The sequence below is a fragment of the Musca autumnalis genome, unplaced genomic scaffold (genome assembly GCF_047663935.1).
Source record: "Musca autumnalis isolate F117 unplaced genomic scaffold, ASM4766393v1 scaffold_4, whole genome shotgun sequence".
Classification (NCBI taxonomy): Eukaryota; Metazoa; Arthropoda; class Insecta; order Diptera; family Muscidae; genus Musca; species Musca autumnalis.
The window spans coordinates 144291902-144314702 of record NW_027411977.1 but is presented as its reverse complement, the minus strand read 5'-3'; the positions used below and the strand labels follow the sequence as shown (position 1 = coordinate 144314702).

The window sequence follows — 22801 nt, the reverse complement described above, 5'->3', positions numbered from 1 at the left end:
CTGTTCCAGAACTGCAAGAATCTACTATTTTTTACTATTTTTTCCGATAACATAAAGGAAAAAATGTTATCGTAGTAAAAAATAGTAGCTTCTTGCAGGTTCTGGAACAGAGCAGTAATATGCTTAAAAAGCAACATAGTATAACTAATATTTTTTTTTTATATCACAGATTGTAGACTATTTATCCTCTATGGGAACCTGGAAGTGAGGTGGCGAAGAAAGGTGGCGTTGTATAGTCATCATTATCGTCCTCTGGATTCTCATTCAGGATTCCTACCGATGAAAGATAAGGCAAGTCATTCCAGGAGGTATCTTTTTCCAAGTCATATATTGAGTTTAGTAGGGAGTTTTCATGTTCAGCCAGCGTTTCTATGAACCTTCTATGATGCTTGAATTGTATATGTAAGTATTTGAATATTTTTTATGTGGGGTTTCAAAATTTTTATCCACGCATTTTCTTAGAACTTTTCTCTCCAGTATTTCCAACTCTTTGGCCACTATTGGAGAAATAGAGAACCAGATTGGAAAACCATAAATAAGGATGGACCGTATCGCCACCTTATATAGCAAAAGCTTGGTATTTTGCGGTAAATATTTGCTATTAAGGATAAATGAAAATCTCCCTAACATTTTCTTTGTTTTTTTCCATAATTGAGCGTACATGGACGTTGAATTTCAGCAAGTTATTGAATGTTATGCCTAAGTACTTCATTGATGTCTTGAAAGGAATATCTACGCCATCCAGTGAGAGCCTAAGCATTTTACTTTCTGGCACCACATACCTGGGGCACTTCCCCGATGCATTACGAATGCAGATCGCGACAGACTTTTCAGCATTGATTCTTATACCCCAGCGCTTGTAAAAATCGTTGATTATGTTCAGGTGAGTAGACGCGAAGTTCAATGCACATGATGGAGACATATCATGTGCGTATATTAGACAGTCATCTGCATATAGTATGGCTTTCGAATGCTGAGAGACATGTGGAAAATCGTGCAGAAAAATGTTGAACAAATATGGCGCTAAAATGCTGCCCTGAGGGACACCACTTTTCACATCACCGAGAGAGGAAACTGCGTCTTTAATTTGCACCATGAATTTGCGCGATGTGAAAAAACTCTGCATGATTTTGACAATGAATGGATCAACACCAAGTTCAATAAGCTTATATAAAACTCCAAGGTGACATACGGAATCAAAGGCTTTTTGTATATCCAGTGAAATGGCAACCGTACAATTTTGATCATTTAAGTTTGACGTGATGTCGTTATGGAATTTAAGCAGGGCATGTTGAGTAGAGTGGCCTCGCTTAAACCCAAATTGAAAATTAGGAATTGGGTCAAATGTAAATTCTTTTTCCAATTTCTCTTTCAGGACCAATTCAAACAATTTCCCAATATTTGACAGCAGAGAGATGGGGCGAAAATTATCCATACTGTCGGTGGTGGCTTTCTTTTTAATGGGAATTACTTTGGCGATTTTCCACTGCGAGGGGAAGTATCCGTTGTTTATGCAATTATTAAAGATACAGGTAAGTAAATTTATTGTGGAGTCAGGAAATCTTCTGATGATATAATTAGAGACTCCATCTGGGCCACAGGATCTTTTTGTATTTACATTCCCCATAATGCATCTTATCTTATCAGGAGAAACGAAATGATATGAATCGGCATTTTCAAGTGCATTAAAAGATTCATCAAATGAATAAATGTGCGAAGATGTTGAATTTACACATGACCACACTCTATTATTAAGATCATCAACAGGAATTACAGGAACAGTTTCTTCAAAAATTGATGAATAAAAATTTTTGAAATTATGTGCAATATCAGATGTGTTTGTTATGATATTATCACCAAGCTTGATTTTATTACAGAATGGGGCCTTGGATTTTCCTGTGAACTTGGCAATTTCTTTAAATGCAGATGGACTTGGTTTGATTTTCTTCAATCTATTGTTGAATGTTTCTGATGTTTCAATATTTATGAGCTCCTTAATAATAGTTTTTAGTAGTTGGATTTGATTTGATTTGATCCCCAGCGATCGAAGATTTTTTTTAGGTTTCTCTGCCACTGATGTTTTATTTTAAGGAAGTGTCTCACTCTGTCTGAAAGCGGTAATTTCCCCTCCTTCAATTCAATTTTTTGCGAGTGTATGTCATGAACTTGAGAAAAACCAACATTAAAGTTATTGATGACGCTATCAATTTCACCATTCTCTAGGTTTCTGTTGAATGACAGCATATATTGGCGTGACATTGTGTCCAAATCCTGACGGAATTCCTCCCAATTTGTTCTTTTGTAGGATGTAAAAAATTGAGGAGGATTTAAGGTGATATTTGCATATTCTAGTTTCAACTCCAACTTTACAGGAAAATGATCCGAAAACGTCGGTATGGTGGAAATGGCATAGTTTTGATTTATAGTATCAATTAAATGGGAACTGATTAAAAAATGGTCCAGGAAAGAAGAACCATTTGGGTAAGATGGATTCGAATCACATATCCTGATGACTTCCATCGAATTATCATCAAGCCAAGAAGACAGCAGTCTACCGTTTAGGTTTTCGTAGGTATCACCCCAGTATGGGCTTTTGGAGTTTAAGTCACCACCAATCACAAAACCATCGACATTATTGGAGAGTTGCATTAGTTTGTTCAGATCCGATTCGAGCCTTTGTGTGGGAAAATTACATGGAATATAAGCTGATCCAACCAAATATTTCTTTGTTTGACTACTGGAACTCATTTCCAGTTGGACGAACGAGGTATTTATACTCATATCTTCAGTGGATACCCGTTGAAATTGAATAGACTTTTTTATGCATACTGCAACACCAAGAGGAGAATTGTCATATATAAAATTGTACCCATTAATCTTGATGAATTTGTTTCTCCTTAAATGACATTCTTTAATGAATGCGACATCTATATTGTTATAGTGAAGCATGTTGGCGAGTTCAACTTGTCGGCTTTTGTCCACTAGGGATCTAACGTTGAACGTCAGGAACTTAATAGATCTATGGTCCATAATTAGATCTAACCTTTGATAGAAGCAGCATAAATTGCTTTTTCGCTTCTTCCTTTGACATTTGTTTATACTTAGATAAGAACAATTGGATTTCTTCTTCTAAGGTAAGTTTTTCTGGTTCCATGAAAAACTTTGCAAGCTCCAGGAACTGTTCAATGATTTGTGGTTTTTTATTTGTTTCTTGAACAATACTATTGTCGGTTCTGAACATACTAGCAAATGACTTACCAGGGGAATACTTAGCCGGGTTGAGAATTTTAGACACATTTCTTTGAGCAGTTGCTTTATCTTCCTGTGCTTTAGCTATCTTATTTTTTCTGGATGCAACATATTTTTTGTAAAATGGACAGCCTCTAAAATTTGCGGGGTGCCCATGTTTCTCACAATTGATACAATATGGTTCTGTTGTATCAGAACTCGTCCGTTGGCATTCACCAGGAAGATGAGTTTGGTTACACTTTACGCAATTGTACGATGAGTTACAATTACGTGAAACGTGTCCCCACTTTTGACATCTAAAGCATTGGAGATCGCCACTTTTCTTTTTTGGTTTCTCCCAGTATATTTTTTGACTATAGATTTCGTCAATATGTGTAACTTAACCGAATTTCTTCCCCGGGTGAAGTGAAACCAACATGAGACCCGTGTCTCTATTATTTTTAACGGACGAAGGCGTTTTATATTTTGTTACCTTGTCCACTGTGTGTGGAATCAGTATATCCAGTTCTTGCTTAACTTGTTCGGGTGAAGCGTGATTATAAAGACCACGAATTATTAAAGAAGTCTGTTTTAACTCCTTCGGCGTAAAAGAATAAGATTGCACATTTTTGTCTTTTAAAATGGCCATCATTGATGCATGAATTTTTGGATCATTGAAGTAAATTTTGCTTTTGTTTTTATTAACATTCTTGACTTGGAATGAAGACTCAGGAATTGATGATCTTAATGTCTCTATTAGTGCGTTAATATTGACATTAAACACGAAAATGGGCGGACACCAAGAAGTCTTGGGTTTGGTGTTCACATCCTTGGCTTTGGCTGGTATTGGGTTGCTGACAGGGGTTGGAACCTCAATGTCAATGTCGGCCAAAGCTCCTAGAATACCATCTTTATTCTGATCTTGTGGGATAAAGTTCTTTATCCTTTCATTGAGATCAGAAATGTCAACATTGACGGGTGACAATGCACCTTCAATCCGTTGTCTTTTGCGTTCATTTTGTTTTATACATTTTGTTTGTGTTTTTAGCGCATTTGCTAGCGCCGGTACAGGAATATTTGATGTTGATGCAATTACTTCCGCGCAATCCAAATCCATGTCTGGAGGTATGGAATCAGGCTCCTCCATTGCAAATCAATGCAATAAGGAAGCCTTCGCTTTATTGTTGTTTGAAAACTCAATATATATTGGAAATAATTTGTGATTAAAAACAATACGTCTTGTATGTTCGAATGTTGCCACCTTTTTTCAGACTACGACTAATGGTCAACGAATAATAGTTGACTCTGTCTTTCGAAAGTCGATTAAGAATAATCGATTATCCGGTTTTCGCACAGTCAATAGTCGACTACGACTTTTAGAAATTTTGCTGCTAATAATCGATTAACCGAAATCGATTTTACGTATCCCTAATTTTTTGCAGTCAAAAGTCTAAAAATCTTAAGCTGGGTACACATTGTCAGTTTTGAATGTCGATATTTCGCAATTATCGATAACTGTCAAACCGTCCAGCAAGCACAAAACATTTCCTGTAGTGGGATTCTGTAACTCTCTACCGATGGAATTAACGACAAATGTCGATAGTTAGCGATATTTGTCGGTAAGTGCTATTCTGTATACAAATTCTACCGATTTTTATGTCGGTAATTATCGAAAATCATCGGTCAGTTACCGACGAAAAAAAAGGAGTCGTTAAGTCTACCGACATAAAAGAATTTTCATATTTTAAACAAAAAAATCAATAAAAAACAAAATTTTAAGAAATGATTTTGGAATATATATTATGCCAAATAAAAAGGTAAGCTGAGGTATATTTTTCTTTACGCATAAAAAAGAAAATTCTGCTACATATGGTGGATCCTTTCAGTTTAATTAATAGGAAGCTTATGACACTTTACGAATTGGAAATGTATATATTTTATAAAATAATGGATGAAATTGGGGGTCATTTGGTAACCTCCAGAATTGCGCGAAAAATTTCTGAGAAAATAATAACTATTTTCAATACGAACAAAATATGTTTAAGGATATATTCCGTAACAGTTTCTACCCATATAAAAATTTATTGGTGGCTTTGATTAGCATCAACAATAAAAGAAAGAATATCACCATGGTCGTCATATTCCCTGATAATACGTAATTCTGAAATGACAGATCAATAAAAAAATCCTGTTCAAAATACACATATTAGCTTCGTTCGTACCCATATAAAAATTTATTGGTGGCTTTGATTAGCATCAACAATAAAAGAAAGAATATCACCATGGTCGTCATATTCCCTGATAATACGTAATTCTGAAATAACAGATCAATAAAAAAATCCTGTTCAAAATACACATATTAGCTTCGTTCCAGAACTAAAAAGTTTTTACACATTTAACACATTTTGCACATTTTTACTCGAAATGCGTTCCCGTACACCAAAAAAGTTGCAAAATGTTCACTTCTCTTTGAACAAAAATGGCGCTGAATAGCTTTCTCTTTAGAAACTTTTTACACGACAAATTTGAGCGAGCAAAAATGTGCAACATGTTTGCCGCCTTCCGATTGGCTGACATGCCGACTTTGACATTTGTTCCAGATTTTTTGACGTTTCTGCCATTTTTTCGTTCCCGTACATTTTGGAAAAATGTCAGCGTTGAACTCATTTTTGACAGTTTTCTCTTTTGAACATTTTACCATTAAAAAACTACTGGAACGAAGCTATTAAATGTTAGAATTATACATCTTCTTTTTCACTCTATATTCGATCTTATTAAAAATACCCCTCCACATCATAAAAATTCTGAAAACAAAAAACAATTCAACCAATTTGTCGAATATTACACCACGTTTACATTAGAACTTGTCGGGTTATGAGAATTTATATGTACGTATACCCAATGGATTTGACAATAAAAATCCACTGGAATAAATAAAAAAATAAAATATATGTAGTTATAAGTAAACGTACATTTATAGTTTTAACTACGATTTTTAATATTTAGTTTGAATTTTTCTACATGTAATTTGAAAAATAATCATTTTATATACAATTGTGATTTAAATAATTTCATTAGCAATTTGAATTATGTTAATTTTGAATAAGCATTATGTCGTTTAAAGTGTGATTTTTTTTCATTCCATTTTGAAATAGCCTTCATCTTCTTTAAAGTTCCGTCATTCTACCGATATTCGTCGGTAAAATTTTTGTATCGATAACATTGAAATACAGAATAGCACTTTCGGTAATTCAACCGAAAATTTTCGTTAATTGTCAATATCGGTTCGGTAGAAAAAAAGTTAGAGAATCCCACTACTGGTTGCATGATGAATGACAAAAATGAACGGTCACACTAGCAAGCAACAACAAAGCTGTCATTCAAAACTGACAATGTGTACCCAGCTTTAGTCGACTTTTGTCTGGAGGGAAAATCGCATAATCGATTACCTTGTGATCGATTTTGAGTCTGCCCATAGATTGTTGACTTGGTCGAAGGTCACACTAGAGTGGTTTCATTGAAACTTTTAGGAATTTATAGATCGAGTTGCCCACTACAGCAACTTCATGATATCACTCTATTGTGGAACTCTACCTAGGAACCCTTGTTTTCATGAAATTGTTTCAATGAAACACTCTAGTGTGACCTTCGACTTGGCGGTTTTACAGTTTCAAAAGAAAGCTCGGAAATCGACGAATAATCGATTGCAATTGATTTTAGTATCAAAATTTGTAAACAATGTGAAAAAATATTTAATTACTTTGTTACAATGCTATTTCTCATTGTATTCCCGTACTTTTTAATGGTAATGTTAGAAAAAAGAGCGAATTGTCAAAAATCGCTTTCCCATAGTCGATGGTCAGACTAGCACGATTTCAACATGGCGACGTCATGTTTATAGGCGAGGGGTATGAAGTATTGAAACCCATGTACATGGTTTTCTGTGTTTGTTGTGTTGCCTCTTCTTGTTATTCGTTTCAAGTTTGTTTCATCCATTTTCTTTCATTTTATTTTCGAAAGCAAACGTTAACAACAAAACAAGCATAAAAACATATAACAAAAACATTTGATTAATGAATGAGTGAAAATTTAACTATTAATATTAATTTAATTATTAATGTTAATTATTTTGTGTTGTTTTTTAGTTTATTTATGTTTGTTTTGTTTTTATTGGTATGAGAAACACAACAAACGCGAATGGTAACATAAAGAGGACACGCAAAAATCTTAAATTTCACGTTAACGTGTGTGGACACTAACGAAACTTGAAAAGAAACTTTAACGAAATTGGTTTCAAGAAACCTTGCTAGTCTGACCATCCACATACAAATTTCTTAAAAAATTCGGGAACGGAAAATTGACGGAAATTTCAAAAACTCCAGCAAAAATGCCAAAATCCGCGTATCAGTTATCGTATTCAGATGCAAATTAACATGCTGCTAGCTTCTACTAGGCCAAATTTTTATAGCAGAGAACAGGAGAAGAGGGTGTTATTCACAAAGAAGTGCAAAACGCCTGTTAGACTATGAAATTATACTATGATTTAAACTGTGAATCCCATACAACATACGTCAAATAAAATCCAGTGGATTTAGAACTACGATTTATTGGACGTATATACTATGGAATTGACATTTGAAATCGAGTGGATTTATAAATCTAAAGGTACTACAAGTCTTGCTAGATTTCGGAATATTGGAACGCATTTCAGGCACTAAACGGGAAAACTACTGCAAGTAGTAATATTTTGCAGGTTCCGAACAAAACTTTTATCTATCAAAACTTATTATGATGTCTCAACGATAAAATCATTTTTAAGTTTTTCATTTGTTAGTATTATAAACAAATAATACGATATATAGATAATTTGACGATAAATTTCGAAATAAAGCTAACTAGGCGTTTACACCAGTTTGTCTTCAAATACAACTCTGAATAACTAACACATATATACATTTGCCGGCTGTCTTCCAGCTGTCCACCATTTTTTCACAGACAGTCGGGTTAACAAATTTTTGACATTTTAGTGGAAAAGAAGTGAGATGATAATTCAAATGTGTTGAAAACAAAAGAATATTTACAAAAACAAAATATGTGAACGGAGAACGGAAGGAAGCGTTGATTTTCAATTATAATTTTACAACTGTATTTGCAATTGTCTGGACGCCTACGTCACACAGGCAAGTTTTAGGTTTTTGACAATCAATACATGAACTCAACTGTCCTCTCATGTGTAAACGCAGGGTAATAGTGCGGTTACACTACAGTTTTTTGCCGGGTTAACCCACTTTATGAGGATTTATTGCTTAATCTGGTCAAATCTGACCAGATTTGCCATACAAAAATTAAATCCTCTTACGACTGGGTTTATTTTAAATCCGGCACAAATCCACCAAAAATACAGTGTTGTATTTGGTATTTGTGCAAAAAAATCCAACTCTACTCAAAAAGTACCAAAAGTTGCAACTGTTTTTGCAACAGAGTTTGTCGTGTTTTACACGTTTACGATTGGTCGCATGAGATTTTATAGAGTTAATAAATCTAAAGTTACTTGAAAATCATAAAATTATTTATTTTTTTACATTAGACACTTTTTTAACAAAAAGTGCGCTTGATACCATGACACAAAAATGTATCCCTGTGTGTAAAATATACCAATATGAGAAAAAAGGGGACGATATCTCATACGAGAAAATGTAAAAGTGTAAAACACGACTTTATTAGTTATTTTGTGTGTATACGTAAACAAACATCAGCTGACAGTTTATATCCTCGAAAAGCTAAGTGTAACCAGCAAAGATTAACCCACTGGATCTATTAAACCCAGTGGGTTAACCTTCAATAGTGTAACCGGGGTATAACTCTATTTACAACAACTTTTTTTTAAAAATTCATGTTCGATCAGCAGCGCATATGCATCTACCTTTATTATTGTGATATGTTTAAAATCAAGAAAAAAATAAGTGTAAACACCGGGGCGTATTTCATGATTTCGTGAAATCCAGTGGATGTTGGAGCGTAATAGTACGGTTACACAAGAGTTTTTTTGCCGGGTTAACCCACTTCGAGCGATTTATTTGACGTTTGCGCTATGGATTTGACATTTTAAATCCAAACCCACTGGGTTAATCCGGTTAAGTGTTACCGGGGTATAAGTGGTACTTTTACCATTAAAAAGTAAAGGAACAAAACTATTAAAAATCGTGCTAGGAAAATCGAAAATCCACTACGAAAAAACGTTTCGACTTTCTCAATAACCAAAAATCGACTTTGATTTTTAGACTTTTCAAAACCCAAAATACGACTTTGATTTTTAGACTTTTCAAAACCCAAAATACGAGTTATCGATTAATCGAAAACTTCACGCAGAAGAACGCGTTTAATTATAGGAAAAAATACGACAAATTTTCCAAAAGATTTTAGAGTAGTTTTAAATAAGAATTTAAGTGTAAAAAACGAATCAAATAGCTGTAAAAATTTCATAATGTGTGAATTCGTCGCGTATTGAAAAAGATTTACGTGCAAATCGAATATTTACACAAGAAAAAAAAACAAAGAATTTCTCCGTTTTATTCGACCAAATTGTGTTTCGCCAATCCACATATACAATCCAAATCCACATACATACAAACACACACAAACGGAGACTCCTCTGTACAATGTGTTTTAATTGTATTAAATTACAAATAAAAATAATATAAAAATAAAAAAGTTCAAATTGAAAATCTCAATTTTAAACTATCAAAAACCCCATACTGACTGAATTCAGTGCAGTGAAGAAAAGTCAGAAAAAGAAGAAAAAAAAAAACTAAACCTATTTAAAGTATATCAACCCGAAAGCATATGTGTGGTGGAAAGAAGTACAATATCTCCTTACCACTGAAAAGAATGAAGAAATAAGTGGAGTGGATAATAACCACAAAAAGAAAGAATAATAAAAATCATAAGAAAATGTAAGCAAATCATATTTTTTTTATTTCTTTGTGGCTAAATATTGTAGATGTGTTGTGTTAGCTGACCTGCGAATACAGATATTTACATACATACAAACTGTTTTTTTGTTTTTGAAAGAACGAAAGAGAACAGCCGTATCGTTTTCAGTTGTTCAGTGGTGGTCTTTCAACGAAATATGAAGGAAAAGCTATATGAAGAATAATTAAAAATCCCAATTTTTTGTCAAATATTTAGCAAATAACAAGATTCTGCTAGGTGGAGACTTAAAACTCTCCACCTCTGCGTTGTGGTTTTATGTAAAGTTAGTCAAATGTAATTGGCAACGTAAACGATACGAAACAATAACATTGTATTTACATATAAAAGTATTATACGTAACTGGATTTATTTATAGCCAAATTTACATGACAGTTTGAATGACGTTTAGGGCTGAAATTTTTACCATAAGTAAGTTTTCCTGGGATATGGCAAAGTGGGACAGAAATGTCTTACTTTAACGCAATTACGCTGCTTATGGGAACCCTCGTATCGCGTTGACATTTTTACCATAAGTAATCTTTGGGACCCTGATCACAGCGATAGATTGGCAATCCGAGCGGAAGCCTATACTTCTCGAGATATCAATTTTCTTTGACTTCCTTGCCCTTCTGGAAGGAGCTTTTACCTAAAGTCCCCATATTGGAATAGTTTCAATCATTCAGATATTTACCATTTGACCTCCCGCTTAAAGTCATCTTCGGAGGAAAACCATTTTGTAGTAATCTGTTAATTGTAGTTTTTTTCGGAAACTATCTTCTGGAAATTGATGACAATTTTTTGTAAATTGAAAAAAAAAAAAAAACAGAAAATTTGATCTTAACAGCTTTCGAAAATGGGTCGGTAAAGGAAAGAAGTTCCGAAGATTGTCGAAGACTTCTTTAAATATCTTCGAATTGTGAACATTGTGGATGCGCCTGTATTCGATAATGAAGCAAGTAAATATGCGATGGCGTTTGACGGAGATAATTTTAGATAACGTTCTGTTAAAGGTGTCACCAATAGACAAAAGCAAAATTTTGCTTGTTGGCTAACAGGTTTTTCCGGAAGTATGGAGTTTTCTAACAAATATATAGCGTTGTAATAAGTACTAAAAGGTCTTTTTGCAGTAAGAAAATTTATATAATTTTAGTGAAGGATTCTGTTCTTCTGCCCCAAACTCAGAAAGTCTCCTACCTGGAGCGGCTATGTGTGTCCATTAAGAATTGGAAGACTTCGATGGGTTGTAGCCACAGAGCTACTGGAGTTAGTTGAGTTGGATTGGCATACTGGGCAGATGTTTTGCTCGGTGTGATCGATCATCCGTGTTCCAGCCAGCGACTGCCACCTCAGTGTACACATGTTTATAAACACACATAGGCAGAGCATTTGCCTTGGAAGCTGACTTATTCTGCTACGATAGATGGGCGGTTTCTGAGTACGGCACACACACAATTTTTGTACTGCCTGGATGACTACATCAGTGTGAATGCCATTTAAGCCTGCCTGATAGACCCGTTGATCTAGAGGTTTGTAAACGAAGAAGATCTTCCATGAAGTGCCAAGATTGTGGCAAATATGTACGTGGCGATATATCGCAAGCAGGTACTGCATTGACAAAATCTTGGTGTGTTGATCATGTCATTAAGGTGATTCACTGGTGTCATTCGAAGGCATCTTATTATAGCATCCATCAGCACGATGCTGGCCGACAGCTTACTTACAAAGAAACATTACTGACCTCTTATAAAGCAATAGGCCGATCTGTGATAAGCTATGCGGCGCCAATATGGTAAGCAAAGCGCCACGAAGTGGAAGAATATTCAAACCTGTCAGAATGCCGACCTGAGATCTGTTACAGGTTGCCTCCTCGTGACACCAGTGAACCATTTTCACGAGAGGACTGATATTTTACCGGTACAAGATGTTGCAGAGCATCCGTGAACATCCTTGCAATCTAGTGGACGGACTTCGTCCACCCAGTCACGTCAGGAGATATCTTCATCTATCTGTCACGCAGGCACTACAAAGGTACATTGTGAATGCCGTATTTGGAGACCACCCCCATCCGTCGTAGCGGAAGAACGCCAGCTGCCAAGGAAATCACGAGAACACATTACTCCAGTTCAGATCCGAACGCTGCAACCGCCTCAGTTCATATTCATGTGGTTTTGGACCGCACGACACGCTGCATATGTTTAGTTGCCTAGCTAACACCAATCACCTGTCTTTTGATTCTTTATGAACGCAGTCTAGGTTGCAGAATTTTTGAATCTGGACACAGAGGAACCTGAACCAGATAACTGAGGGAGCATATTTGGATTACTACAGCAACAACTCTTTATTTCTGAATACTACAAACGACTACGTCCGCAATTCAGTTAAGTGCTAAACGTTTCCAACACGGCTGGAGTAAAGTCTTCTCTACGTCCTCGGACTGTTGTTGTATGGTCGACGGCCTTCGTTAGGTCAAGAACCACTACGACTCTTCGGACCTATTTTGTATTTGGGGATAATAAAATAATGGTAAACCATTACAAATTAATTTGACTGAATGAAAGGTGCCAATAAAAGTTGACAACACTGTAGCTATCGGTAATACTTAGCAGCAACTTTATTTTATACAATTACTAGCTGAACACGGTGCGCCTCCCTACCCAGAATAAGGTAAAATATATTTTGACACATTTATTGGTAGGACAATTTTAGTCACACATTCCAATTTTCACTAAAATCGTGTATATATAGCGTGTTTGGTGCATCAAATACATAAAATCGGCCGAAAATATATATGGGACCTACATCCAAATCTGAACCGATTTCAATATACCTAATTTGGCAAATTTATTTCTCGACCAAATTCCTTCACACATCCAAAATTTGTTTGGAGACATCTGTTACCATTCTATAGATATTTTCATAAAGATCTAAATTTTTTGGACCTACCTCCGATGAGTTACAGAATTCAACAACAGACCCCGAAGTCGCATATATTTTAGATTAGTACAAGCTCTAGTTGAGTAAAAAATTGCTTTGCTATATCAAAAAGTCCATTGAACATTTGGTAAATCGATGCGGTTAAAAGTCTACACCGAATTATTTTACCATTTGCTTTGTTTGTTCTGTTATTTCTTTTATTGTTTGTTTATCATAATTTCTTTTGGTGTTTTCGTTTTGTTTTTTGGAAACCATTCGGCAACAACAACGACTACTTTTTTGTAAACACCGATGCAGAAAATAAACAAACAAAAAAACAGAGTTTATGAGTTTGGAGACTTTTTTATTTTTTGTTGTGATTACTTTTAACCTGACCGACCGAAGATGATGAACAAACACAACCACCCAACATCCACAAAGAAGCATAAAATTTGTATAAACACGAAAAACACTTACCTCCACCCTAGTCGGGATCGTTGTATACCTTGCTACCACTAAACAGTGTTGCTTGCCAGCCAACATTCTCACTCATTTCAACATTTTACTTGTTTGGCTTGGCTTTTGGTGGCTACAGGGTGTGACAGTTGACGTTATTTTCTTGTTTCCTGCTGTTTGGTTGTCTCTGGCTGTAAGGCATTCAGTCAGTCAACCACACCAAGAGACAGGAATTCAAGCGTATTTAAACAAATCGTATAACGAACGACGCAAAGAAGACAAAAAGTGACACAAAAACTGTTGACGTCTTTGGTGTTGTGTTGTCAGCGAATCAATGTTGAGATGTTTTCTCGAATACAGAAAATTTAGAAATATAAGGATGGACAAATGCTGCGGTATTTTTATCCACATGAGTGTCGTATTTTCTTCCGTGATGCGTGCTGCTTCTTAAGGCAAAGAATTTTGTAGTGACGTATCTATTATAATAACACTTGGCATGAACCCATGTGAACTTTCGAAATTCCAAATTAGGCAGGTAATTCAAAAGGGCATATTAACTTCAATGTTTGTTTCCACCATTAGATATTTGGTTTGTGAAATGGGTTTCTACAAATGGTAAAGGCCAAAGCCCACCACGGAAAAAGGGTAAATTTCATATCATTGAACTAAACATGAGTCGAGAGTGCACTGAGAGAAGTCTCCCATGTCCCTTATGGAATGTTTGTGCGAACATATGTAATTCAAAGAACTTCTGGATACAATCATTGTTTAGGCGTTGGGTAACGTAACGAACTAGGATATGGACTAACCTCAAATGATAACGACCACTAATTGGTGTTACAATCCCACGGCAGCGGGTTCTTTCGTACCGGATTGACCCGGAACCATAGTGTTTCGGCCAGCGGCTGCCAACCCAGCATTAAACTTATACTTCTACGTAGGTTTAAATGCTGCTACAACAACAACAACTAATTGGTGTTATATCGGCATATGTCAATAAAAAACAGATTTCAAGGAAATATGCAAATGAGGTATTGACAGCAGATGCAAATCAATATGTTTGTAAGTTCATTATTCTGCTTAATCTGGCTCTGGGTCTATCTCCAGTTCTAGGAATGTGGCTGCTTCAATGGGATGTAACCACAGATCTACTGTAGTAAGTTGAGTAGGTTTTGCAGGGCAGTTGAAAAGGTGATGCTTGTCGTGCGGGCCTGTGCAGCATGTTGGACAGATGTTTTCCACGGTGTCATCGATCCTTGCCATATGCACCATCCCGAGCGTAGTTGGGCCAAAACTACTCTGGTTTGTCGTGGCAGCTGACGCTCCTCTGTTGCGATAGTAGGGGTCCTCCAAGGGTCGTATTCATACGATATTTGTTTATGGCATATGCGATTGCCCTGTCCTATCCACCATATGGTGATAAAGATGGTTCTCACGGTAACACCCGAGCAAGTACCGCAACGAAAGCATGCAATTATGCTGCTGTACTGGAAGAATCTTTGCCTCTTCTTGTAGATAGTACACTGGAGATATGAGGAGGCACCCTGTTGCTGCCAAGGGCAGCATTCTGACTTGTTTATTGTTTGCAGGAAGAAGAAGAGTTGCAAGTGCTTGCTGGAAGAAATTTTATCGAGCAAGAATTTGCAAACTCTCAGTAAAATAGCTGTCAAAATGTCTCTCTCGATTCGCTCTCTTTTGCTGGACTTTTGTGTTAACAGACGACTTCCAGCAACAATTGGTACAAATTGTTACAAATTTTAGGGTAACCAGACAAACCTATTGTACTTGGCGGTTTTATAGTTTCAAAAGAAAACTCGAAAATCGATTGATGATATTGACAAAAATGTTCGTGAGTTAAAGGGTGATGTGGAGGCATGTAAACAAGTTTCCTCGATTGTTAATGATCTACAGAGCAAATTGGATAGTATGAAGAGACAAAATAATGTACTGCAAAGGCGCTTGAAGCAGAGCAAATAGTATAATTATAATGAATTGCCTCAAGGGCTAAAAGGCATTAGTCAGGCTGTTATCAAATTGTGTAGCCTTTGTAATGTAGCACTGAATGTGTCCGATTTGCAACACTGTTGCTAGCTATTTCGCCAAAGGTAAACCTATCCTGGTGAAGTTCAACTCTGTGTTGACCAGGGACTTGGTTATGGCGAGCTACCATCGTGCGAGCAAAATTAAAGTTAATGATGTCATTGGAGGTGAATTACTGTCGAGGGTCTACCTTAATGGTCACCTTACTTCTGATGCTGCTAGGCTTGTTTATATTTGTCGTCAGCTGATTCGGCGTAAGCAGATAAGAAAATATAAGCAAATAAATGGTGATGTACCGAGAGTAGAAATTTCTTATTCTAATAAACCAACTCAAACACTTAATGTGAGAGAATGCGAGAGTATATTTGGAGATTTTAATAATGAATAATTATGTGATTTTGTATTAGAACTTTTCGATGTATGTATGTATGAATGTCATTAAATTAAAAATTTTCAGGAACATTTTTATGAATATTTTTGAATTTGTTTTCATGATTTATGTATGTTATGTTTTTCAACATTTGCTTTGTTCCAGAACCTACAAGAAGCTACTACTTTTTACTACGATAACAATTTTTCCTTTATGGTATCGAAAAAAATAGTAGAAAATAGTAGATTATTGCAGTACTGGAACAGGCCAATTATTGTTATAATGGTAAATTTTTGGTTCCCCAGCAAATTTTCTTACACTTTTCTCAATGGCACATAACATAAACATTGGGCCCATAGTTAATAATGCGGACTTTTTTAAAAATTCTCTTCGCAAGTATAAGAATAACATATACTTGGCACATCTGAACTGTCAAAGTATCTGCCCGTCAAATTACAACCTGAAGTTTTTAGAGGTTAAAGATTTGATTAATGGGAGTAGTTTCGATATTTTTGGTCAATCAGAAACATGGTTAATGGACCATATCTGTTCGAGGTCTATATCCATTCCTGGCTACTCTTTTGTAAGAAACGATCGACCAACTTCTCGAGGAGGGGGAGTCGGAATGTACATTTCCAACAACTTGAAATTTCGTGTAGTATATCGGTGCCAGGAATATGGTGTCTGTGAGTCAATTTTTGTCGAATTTTCTTCTAACAGTGACGTGATCCTTTTCGGTAAATCTAAAGTAAATGTTTTTGAAGAATTTCATTATGAGCTTTTTGTCAGGTATTCGAATATAGTCCTGGTTGGAGACTTTAATTATAAACTATTTGACCTAAACAGGTCTGAGCATATGAGATTATGTTCGCGCTTAGGATTATCTGTAGTGCATAATTCTTTGCCAACTCATCTCGATGTATCGCACATTCTACTTCATTAATAGATTTTTCTTTATTAAGTCGCAGCGAATTGTTGGAATACTCAGCACAGGTTCTATGCCCATCGATCTCACATCATGCACTTATTTTCGGTTCATTGAAAGTTTTTGTGCCTCAGCGTGATGCATTCATTGAATATCGTGATTATAATAGAATTAAATGTGATGATTTTTATCAGTTTTTATTGACTGTTAATGTCGATTCTTTCTCTTTTATAGCAAATGCCAATGAACAGCTCGAAGTTTTGAATTATATTATATCAAACCTGCATTCATTTGTACCTGTTATTAAAAAGAAAATAAGCAGTTCGAATGATATGTGGCTTAAGTCCAAATCCATTTTGTTATCGAAGTCCTTAAGGGATATAGCCTACAAGGAGTATGTGCGTCGGCCTACACCAGAAAACTGGGACAAAACTGGGACAGGAACAGATCTAAATCTGTCCTTCGTCGTGAAAGAAGAAATTACTTCACTATGTTCTTTAGAGGATTAAATCCCTCACAAATTTGGAGTAGGTTGCGCGCAGGGGGTTTAATTGGTGATGATGCTGGATGTGTTGGTGGTCAATTTGATGTTAATGAACTAAATGATTTTTTTGTCCAGTCTGCGTCTGATCCAATTACTGAGAGAGTAGGCTTGTCTGGTTATATTGGAGAACATTCCTCTTTTTCTTTTGACTGTGTATTTGAGGACGGTATATTCAATGCACTGAATGTCATTAAATCTCAGTCCTTGGGTATTGATGGAATACCAATTTCTTTTATAAAAATGATATATCCATATCTGTCAAATTTATTTCTTCACTTTTATAACACAGTATTTACATCAGTATTTCCTACTGCATGGAAGGTTGCCTGTGTAGTACCCATACCCAAAATTAAAGGTTGTTGCTCTGTTGACAACATGCGCCCTATAAGTATTCTCCCTTCACTTTCCAAGATTTGTGAGCATCTTATGAAAAAGCAAATGTGTAATTTTATTGAAAACCATAAATTACTAAATCCATTTCAATATGGTTTTAGGCATGGGCATAGTACTTTTTCCCACCTATTGTATCTTACAGAGACAATTAGGGAAGCAGTAGATGTAATAGTGGTGTATTAATTTCGTTAGATTTGTCTAAAGCTTTTGACAGAGTAGACTATGCGACCCTAATCCAAAAATTGAGTAGGGATTTCTTCTTCATTAATACTGCTTGCAGACTTATTTTTTCTTACTTAAATAGTCGCTCTCAATTTGTTGATTATAATGGGCCTGAGTACGTTGTGTTAGTAGTGGGGTTCCACAAGGCTCAGTTCTGGGCCCCCTGCTGTTTATTTCGTACATTAACGATTTCAATGTTTCCGTTGATATGAATACCTGTCTTCCATTTATATATGCTGATGATATCCATTTATTTTTTCAGTCTGCTAATGCTATTAGCTTGCTATAGGAAAACTTGGATGTAGGAAAACTCTAGCCATTAGAGCCAGGCTGAAGCGAGATATGTCTGTAGTGAATAGACTGGTGCAATAGGAAAGCTAAACCCTTACCTCCACATTTGGTGCGATTCTTCCTTAGTACGTTGTAAACATCACTACGCTGTAAGCTGCAGTTTTTGTTGAGCTTTGTTTTCTGCACCGGCCAAGTCTGCAGTTTCCGTGAAATTGGCAAAAGAACTCTAAAAACCCTATAGACGTCAGAAGTATTGTGTATACTTCTTTTCTTAATGTCGGAGGCTGAGGGTATATATATATATATATATATATATATATCTGTCGGCACAGCTGACTGATAATTTCTTACTTGTTTAACAAAATAATTTCTCTTTTGTTTTCAATAAAAATAAAATATGAGTCTGGATTTTTTTCTTCCGCATTCACATTTGAAATGGCACGCAGGAAAGCGCTTTAGATCTTTTTTTAAGTTTTATATAAAAATGTAAAATATAGTTCTAGGGTAAGGTAATTACATGTACCACCACACTTTGTTTTCAAATTTCTAATTCCAATTTTTGTTTTGTTTTCAAAATTACAGTTTTGCTTTGTTTTTTTTTATAGCTAAAAGTCGACTCACAATTAAGCTGCCTCTAACCCTTTGTTTCATCTGCTGCTTATGCCGCGTTTATTTTTTAGCTTAAATTAAAATAGTTTTTGCATTTTGTGTGCGTAATTTTCGTTATAACCAACCACCCCTTTTTGACTGGCTTCATTTCCTCTTTATTGTAATGGAATTTCCCCTGTGATTCAAGTTGGGCGTACACTAAACGGCATACTCTCTGTGCATTGCAATTAAAGTACAGGAAGTTGACTTTTACACACATCAAGGTATGGATGGACACATACTGTCCTCGCTTATTATTTTCAAAATTACATCCTGAGTTATTTCTTTAACGAAAATGTATTTGCTGTTGTTTAGGTAATAAACAATACTTGCAAGAAATTCAATTTTTTTCTCAACCACTAATAAATTTCTATTTTAAAGAGATTTTCTTGCTAGAACAGAGTCACAATGCACCACTCTGTGGCTTATGTATTTTATTAAATGACCTAAGCTATTCCATTAAACAGAATTTTGCCGAACCGTATTTGACAAACTAATGGCTATCCGCTCGGTCATCTTCGTTACAATTTAGTTGTAAAGTGTAGTTTACCTTGCACCGTAAAATGCTATGAACCGGATTTTACTTCAATGGTTTTAGTTTTAATTGCGAAAAGAACAACCATTTCAGTAATGATGACTATGGCAATATTATTGGGCACGGTGATGACGGTTTCTTTTAACTTGTAGAATTATCGAATGACTGAATGATCCAATGGTGTAATAAATAATTAGGCTTGGAATAAAGAACATTTGAACAAATTAAGGGTTATACAGGTAGTGATATTCTATTCATGGTTGCGATGTTGGAATCTATGAGTCGGAGTCGAACAATGTTGCTGGAGTCTGAGTCGAAAAAAATAACTCTACTTCGACTCCAGACACATATACTATAAAGATATGAACATTAAATTTTTGTGGACGTTTATTAATATTTATAGGAAAACTATGAGAAAGCATGTAAGATAAAAGTAAGTTATACTCCGATAGAGGATGATTTAGAGGGTACTTTCTACCATCTATTATTTTCATATCTATCTTGATTAGTAAATTAATGTCGAGAACTTTTTTGATCCAATTGATCCTCTTCATCTTTGCAAGCAAACCGAAATTGGCCCGAATCCGAAACACTGCTCCAAACAAAAAGATATCTTCTAATCCCGTAGTATTAAGCAGAGTACGTAAAAATACTTTAAATAAAATTTCCAATCGTTTCGTTTCGTATTTTCCATAGGAACAATACAAAACGAAACATAACCCTCGTTGGCCGAGCTCGCTGTTTAGTTTCGTTTTGTTTACATTCGTGAGTACGAACAAAACGAAAAGCGAAAAGTACTCAACTCCACAACAACAGATAGAAAACTAAATAGTACTTAACACATGTGAATAAATCAAAAACGTTTGGTGGTTGATAAAATTCACTGTGGTATGCTGATGTTAACTTATAGGGTTGTTAAGCAATCACATGTGTGTGTGTGTGTCATTGACCATAACGCACGGCAAACGTTTCCCAAAAATACTTGTCGTTTCGGTGGTGAATGAAACAACTTGGCAAAGCATAGCCGAAGTTACATTTCACCAATCGTACGGTTTCCATCTTTTTACGTTGAAAAGTTTGTGTTTTTGTTTTGGTTGTGAGAATGAAACGATTCAGAGAAGCTGAAAAGTTTGTGGCGTTGTGTGATTGGTACGGGAATAGTTTTGTTTCTTTCCGTTCATTGGTATTAAGCGACCACGTGTCCATCGGTGTCTTAAGGGGTTTGCAGTACAGTTCCTTTGTGTCCAGATTAAAAAATCCTGCAAACTGGACTGACTGCGTCCATGGAGAATCAGGAAACAGGTGTGTGCAGTCAGCTGGACAATTAAACAAATGCAGCGTGTTGTGCGGTGCCAATCCACATACTGGTCATCGTGCCATCAAATCGGGCCCAATATGAATTAAGACGGCCTGTACAACTGTATCAGTGTGACTTCTATTACGGGTGGCCTTGTAGGCTCGTTGATCTAGAGGTCCTCGCTTATACATCTAGACCTTTCTCTCTAGATAATGAAAATCTCTGCTGCCGTGTCTGGGTGGGTGAAGCTTGTCCACTTGGCTATGGCAGGTAATGCATCAACAATATCTTATTGTGCTTATGCCCAGGTAAAATCTTCGTCAACTCATGAAGATGGCTGTTGCATTCCTCAGGAGGTATTCTGGCAGATTTGAATATTCTTCCACTACGTAAAGACCTACCTATTGCCTACCAAGGTTTATTTGTCTGCACCCCTTATTCCTATTTTTGATCTTGTGGCATATAGCTGTGGCAGACGACTTAAATATGCTAGCAAAAGTTACTCCCAATATTTTGGTGCAGTTTGTAGTCAGAATCCATGTGGTGGACAGTGTGGCAGTGGATTTAGCGGCGGATATTTTCATATTCCTCAGATGGAAGAACTGCACTAAGTCAGTTATGTAGATATTTAACCAATCACATATGTCCCGACGCCAAGATCGTACAAACATCCGCAAACATTACTATCTCCATGCCGTCTGGAGGGTGTGGAATTTCAAAAAGGTAGAGGTTAAACAGTTTTGGAGATATCACCCCATCTTGGAAACTTCATACTGTACGGTTATTAGACTTCTAATATCTAAATTAACCAAACGACGCCCCACACACGTAGTTGATTATCCAACGTTTCAAATACGGCTGGAACAGCTAGACATGGTTGACGGTATCATAGGCGTTCGATAGGTCAAGAGCTACCATGTCTGTTCGGTCGCATGACCTGTTCTGATTCAGTCCTCGGCTGATATGTGTGGAAATGGCGTGTAATGCTGAAATTGATTCTCATCATGGGGAGAATCTTCGCGACTGAACGATCGGCCTGTGTGTTCGCCTATACTGGCGTTGTTGCTTGGCTTCAGTAGCGGGACCACCCAAACACTTTTGCTTGGGAACACTTGTCAAATACTCATCTCCAGATTTTTCCAGTTACTTAAGCATTACCATTAAGTTTCCGTTTTGTTCCAACGCTTTGGATGAATTAGATAACATCTGATTCATCGGTCATGGTAAATTGTGCTACTGAGAGAGCTCTTCTATGGCTTCCCAGCAAAAAGTTTGCCTCCAAAGAGGCAGTTAAATGATATGTACAAGTGATCTGGAAGTGCATCAAATTATGCATTTTCACTCATGATTTTTACAAGAGCGTGACTACGGAAAGACGCACTCCATTGCACTGCATTTTAACTGACCCTCTGGCACTGCATTTTAACTGACCCTCTGGCACTGCATTTTAACTGACCCTTTGGCACTGCATTTTAACTGACCCTCTGGCACTGCATTTTAACTGACCCTTTGGCATTGCATTTTAACTAACCCTTTTGGGTAGAATAGGAGGCAGTCCAAAGCACGTGTTTTGATACAGGCATTCTGCAGAAATTGTGCAAGCCATTACAAAATATGCCAGAACAAATAAAATGCATTATTTGTGTAAAACAAAAATATTAAGAACTTTATTACATTAACACAAATTATGAAAATTCCCCATTGAATTCAATCGCAAACATGCGCGTTTCCTCTGCTCTCCATTTAATCCAAGCTGAACTGTTTTTGCTTCATCTGCTAAATGGGTTGTCTTCCCATCACCAGTTTGATTTCCACATGTACTCCAACAGCACTCCATTCGGAAATTTTCTCCTCGTGAGTTACCGGAAAATGTTCACAAATTAAATATTTTTTATTTTGTATTAACAAATATTTGGAAATGTTACACGCTTATCTCTTTTTGGAAAATGTATTCCGCTGCCTGTAGA

The 22801-nt window shown here is 36.1% G+C and overlaps 1 protein-coding gene across 3 annotated transcripts in view; it reads left to right on the top strand.

Moving 5' to 3' along the window:
- Positions 1–9559: 9559 nt before the first annotated feature.
- The window catches only part of Hipk (Homeodomain interacting protein kinase), a 182086-nt gene continuing 168844 nt past the window's right edge, over positions 9560–22801 (top strand). For 2 of the 3 annotated variants that reach the window (XM_073985751.1, XM_073985748.1), the window contains exon 1: positions 9560–10181. The gene's annotated coding sequence lies outside the window, so the exon portion shown is untranslated. The remainder of the gene's footprint in view (positions 10182–22801) is intronic. The other variant, XM_073985750.1, reaches the window with a different exon arrangement.